The following is a 5,699-nucleotide window of genomic DNA, read 5'->3' as shown; positions in this document are numbered from 1 at the left end:
AATAAAAAATAAAAAAGAACTGCTTTTGTTATATCTTATTATTTTTGGTATATTATGTTTCCATTTTAATTTGTCTCAAGAAGTTTTTAATTTCCCTTTCTTTTTTTCATTGACTCATTGGTTGTTCAAAAACACACTGTGTAACTTTCATGTGTTTGTGGATTTTTCAAAATCCCCCTGTTATTAATTTCTAGTTTTATACCAGTGTGGCTAGAAAAATGCTTGATATGACTTTTACCTTCTTAAACTTATTGTTTCATGACCTACAATATAATCAACTTTGGAAAATATTCCATGTGCATTTGAGAAAAATGTGTATTTTATTACTGATGGATGAAACATTGTGAATATGTCTATTAGATCCATCTAGGGGTCTCTTAAATGTTTTCTTTTTCTTCTTACCCTTAATTTTCTCCCTCCCACCCTCCCCCATTTACCACCCTCATCCTGCACTATCTCCAGTATTATCATCACTTTCCATGATTTTATAGCTTCCAATCATTCAGTTTCTGCCTTAGAGTAACAATGTTCAGTATATATTGAGTGGGGGCATACAATGTCTCTCTTTCATCATCTAGCTTACTTCACTTAGCAAATTTTCCATATTTGTATGCATTTTACCAATTGATACAATCTCATTCTATTTTATGGCTAAGTAGTCTCTAGTGTATACGTTCAACAATTTTTTCAATTCATTCATCTTTTCATGTATATTTGGATTGGTACCATGTCTTAGCAATTGTGAATAATGCTACAATAACATGGAAGTGCAAGTGTTTTCCTGACTGAGCATTTTTGTATCCTTTGAGTAGATACCCAGAAGTAGAATGACTAAATCATATGGTAGTTCTATTTATGAGTCTTTGAGAAACCTCTATATCATTCTCCACAGTGGCTGTACTAATTTACATTCTCACCAACATCATAGAATTCCCTTTCACCACAGCCTCACCAGCACTTATTATTTTTTAACTTAGCAGTTCTGACTGGGGTTAGGTGATATCATTGTTATTTTGATTTGCATTTCCCTTATGATAAGATTTTTTGAGTATTATTTCATTTTTTTGTTGTTGTTTGCATGTCTTCCTTACAGACTTGTCAGTTCATTTCATTTACCCATATTTTAATTGAGTTTTTTTTTTCCAGGCAAGTTGTTTAAGTTCCCTGTATATCCTGGTTATCAGTCTATTCTCTGAGGTATAATTTGCAAATATATTCTCCCATTTCAAGGGTTGTATATTCACATTAATTACTGTGTCTTTTGCTGTGCAGAGACTTCTTAATATGATGTAATTCCAGTACCATGCTGTTTTGATTATCACAACTTTTATTACATTTTGGGGTCAGGGAGTGACATGTCTCCTAATTCACTCTTGCAGAAAATTGTGTTGGCAATATGGGGTCTTTTATTATTCCAGACCAACTATATGATTGCTTTTTCTTTCCTTTTTTGGTTTTAAAAATATTTAAATGTATTTAATTTAAAATATTTGCATATATGAAACAATTGTTTTGATTTTATTCAATTTTACATCCTGATTAGAATAAGAGCAAAGAGGACCAGAAGATAGTATAGTGGTTATGTCACTATATTTCCATGTAATCAACCACAGTTCAATCCTTGACCTAGGGACATAAAACTAATGCCAGGCATGTGTACATGTGTGCCCAAGATCCCAAGAGGAGAGTGGGAGAGAAAGGATTGTGGCATGGCCATTCTCCCTGGGGAGTAATATTTTGCTTTCTGTCTCTCTGTCTCTATCCCTTTGGTAAGCACATGCACCCTATAGCAAAATTATCTCTCTCAGAAAAAAAGAACAGAGATAATGAAGTTTTATAAATATCACAATATTACTACATCATTGGTATATGGCTTTAAATTGATTGTACATAAAAAAAATTGTTGCCTTATGCAACAGCAACATGTGCGAACCAAGCACATCATCCTGACATTACCCCAAACACATTACCCTCAATAAAAAAAAACTCTTTTGGTTAGGTGATAGTTGATATTGCTGCTTGCAGGTCAGTGAACGCTTTGAAGAATAACTTATAAGCAGCTTCATTCATTCATTAAAAAAATATAATAGTTCCTCCTATTGGCCCACAATGGCCAGAAGAAGCCTTCAGTAGTCTCCACCTGTGTCACTTGCAATCTTCTGATACATCTTATGAAATATCTGCTTTATTTGTACAAGATTAATCTCACTTACTAAATTTTTCATTTTATTTTATTTTTATTTAATTTATTTTATATATTCAATCACATACATCACTTAGCTTGTAAAGAGACACTGTACTGACCAGGGTGGTGCCATTTGTGCCAGCGCCTTTCAATAAATAGTAGAGCCCCTCAGCAAACAAAGTGGAAAAGTTCAGGGCACATTACAAGGTAGTCTTTAAGCCATTTACAACACATCCACATTGCTTAACAAATCTCAATTAGCCATCCTGGAATTAACCTCCATGCTAATTTTCAGCTGAGGAAATCATCTTGTGGAAAGTATCATGTTAAAACAAGATTCATCTGTCCTTAGTCTCATCACCAGCTTAAGACACTGTTCATCTTCCTGAGCTATTTGTTGGTTTATGCTCTGATTTTCATCAGTTTCCCTGGAACATGGGTACAAGTAAATGTTCAATATGTTCTCATATATTGGATTTAATAACTTTTTCAAGATCTTGTCCAAATTCTGATTGATAACATCTGACAATTTATTGGATTTCCTGATATGTTCTTATGCACAAAATCTCCCTTAAGACACATTTCTGAATTCCTACACTTTGTATTACTTTCTGTAAACTCCAGTCATCATAATAGGTAGGTGGCATAAATAGGGCAATAATCAGTTCTTCAATATTTCTACTTAATTCTGATTAGAGATCTTTGAATAAATCCTTGCCATACATGGCCTTAAAAAGTGCTTTAATTATTTGCCTCTGATAATTGGATCAGTTAGCCATGACATCCACAATTGCCTGCTTGTCTATTCCAAAATCCTTCATTACTTTAGGGAGAATTTTGGCATCTCTCATGGTATAGAAGTTGGCAACTGTTCAGAGTTGTTTTCTGATTCATTACAGAAGGCTGACTAGGGTAAGGAGCTTGTCTTCCATGATACTGAGAAGGCATCTGCCCTCCAGGAAAGCCACCAGGTAGAGGGATCTGTGCTGGGCCACCACCATAGGACTGTGCAGATTACTGGGGATAGCTAGAATAGTCTGCTCCACCTGAGGGGACTCCAGATCTATGGCCTGGAGGAAATCCAGGATAGGATGGAGCTCCACCTGCCTGCAAGGCACCTGGATAGCCTCCAGGCACTGGATAATCTCCAGGTTCTGGGTAGCTAATGGTTCCAGGAAAGCTACTACTTGATATTGGCAAGTAGACACCTCCTCCCATTGGAGGAAAGCCACTAGGATAAAGATACTGTCCTAAAGGGGAAAAGAATGACTCCTGACCTGCAGGAGGATATCCAGGGAAAATTGGGTAGCCATTGAGGGGATAGTCTGGGTATGACATTCTGACTCTGGGAGTTGTAACACCTATAATTTTTTTTAATCTGTGAAGAATTCCTCTTGTAATTTAATTGGAATTACATTAAATATGTAGAATGATTTGGGTAGAATTACTATTTTGATTATATTAATTATTCCATTTGGAAATATGGGATGTCTTTCCACATTTTTATGTCATTTTCAATACTTTCATGTTTTCCTTCTAGAGGTATTTTAATTTATTGGTTAGGTTTATTTCTTGGTATCTTAACTTTTTCTGATTATTGTAAGTGGGATTGCTTTCTTTGGTTCTACTTCAGTGTGCTTATTATTAATACATAGAAAGGCTATAGATTTTTGCATGTTGTTTTTGTATCCTGCCATTTAACTGTATTATCTTTATACTAATTTATCTTTTTATTTCAAGGAGTTTTCTCATGAAAACTTTTGGGTTTTCTATGTATACAATCATGTCATCTTCACATAGAGATAATTTTACTTCTTTCCTTTCCCTACTTGATCGCCTTTTATTTAATTTTATTTTCTGATTGCTTAGGTTAGGACATCTAGCACTATACTGAAAAGGAGTGGAGAAAGTGGGCAACCTTGTCTAGTACCAGTTTTTAGTGGAAAAATTTTAGTATAATGTTAGCTATAGTTTTTTTTTATATAGATAGCTTTAATTGTATTGAGAAATGACCCTTCTATGTCAGTTTTGCTGAGAGTCTTAATCATGAATGGATGTCATATTTTTTGAATGGTTTTTCTGCATCAATTGATATTATCATATCATTTTATCTTTCTTTCTGTTAATATGGTATATTACATTTATGGTTTTACATATGTTGAATGACCTCTGAGCCCTGGAATATATCCTACCTGTGATATATAATTTTTTTTTATATATTGCTGATACAATTTACTAGCATCTTGTTGAGAATTTTTGCATCTATATTCATCAGAGGTATTGGTCTGCAGTTTTCTTTTTTCTTATGTCCTTATCAGTTCCTTGGATGAGAGTGGCAGAAGATTTATAAAATGAAGTTGGGAGGATTTGTTTCATTGGGATCTTTGGAAATAATTTGAAAAGAACGAGAATTAACTCTTCTTTAAATGTTTTATAGAATTCAAAAGTGAAGTCATCAAGACCAAGGTTTTAATTTGTTGGGAGGTTATTAATTACTGATTCAATCTCATTATTTGTTATGGGTCTTCTCAGACTTTCTATCTCTTCCTGATTCAATCTTAGAGATTTTACGTGTCCAGGAATTTTTTTGTCTCATTCAAGTTTTCTTGTTTGTTGGCATATAGTTGCTTACAGTATTTCCTAATGATGTTTTGTTTTTCTATTTTGTCAGTTGTAACATTGCTTGTTTTATTGTGAACCTGATTTATCTGGTTCCTTTCTCTCTTCTTTTTAATTAGACTAGCTTATGGTATATCAATTTTGTTTATCTTTTCAGAGAACCAGATATTAGTTTCATTTATTTTCTTTATAGTTTGCTTATTCTCTATTTCATTTATTTCTGGTTGAATCTTTATAATTTCTTGTCTCCTTACATTATTTTTTCATTGTTTTTGGTTTTCAAATTTCCTGAGGTATAAAACTAGGGCATCCATTTGTCACCTTTCCATCTTTCTCTTATGTCCACTAATTGCTATAAATTTCCCTCTTATGATTGCTTTTGCTGTATCCCATAGATTATAGAAACTCATGGACTAGCATTTTTGTCCATGGATCTTTTTATTCAGGCTTTTTTTGTGTTAGTTATTTTTTTAATTTAAATTTATTTATTTGCATTCATTCACTGTACATCATTACAGCATACAAAATGAGATTTTCCATCCAGAGTACACTGTATATTGTCTCAATAAAGCACATCAACAAACATGTTATTGTCAGCAAATAATTTTCCATTTCTTGTTTTCTGTATGTTTTGCTTTTGTCCCCCATCCTTGATTCCCTATCTCTTACCCTCTGCCATCTCCCACTCTCCTCCCACACTGGCTCTGGTATCTATGTTTGCTTTCGATACTGTTTTTCCCCCACATTTTATTGAATTACTAAAGACCTTAATTAATCTAAATATTTTCATAGCAAACACAGCTGATGTATACATTTCCGTGAACACAAGTCTAACTTTAGGCATCCTATAAAGTAGCACCTAGCTGGGGCTATATATCTTACTGCAGTCATTGAA

General features: G+C 33.6%; 1 pseudogene; it reads right to left on the bottom strand.

The window, feature by feature from the left end:
* Positions 1-2,096: 2,096 nt before the first annotated feature.
* LOC102484081 (annexin A7-like) lies at positions 2,097-3,523 on the bottom strand (annotated as a pseudogene).
* Between the last annotated feature and the right edge of the window lie 2,176 nt (positions 3,524-5,699).

The sequence above is a fragment of the Tupaia chinensis genome, unplaced genomic scaffold, assembly GCF_000334495.1.
Source record: "Tupaia chinensis unplaced genomic scaffold, TupChi_1.0 Scaffold147350_1, whole genome shotgun sequence".
NCBI lineage: Eukaryota > Metazoa > Chordata > Mammalia > Scandentia > Tupaiidae > Tupaia > Tupaia belangeri.
Note: the sequence above shows the minus strand (reverse complement) of the source record. Positions and strands in the feature narration are given on the sequence as shown.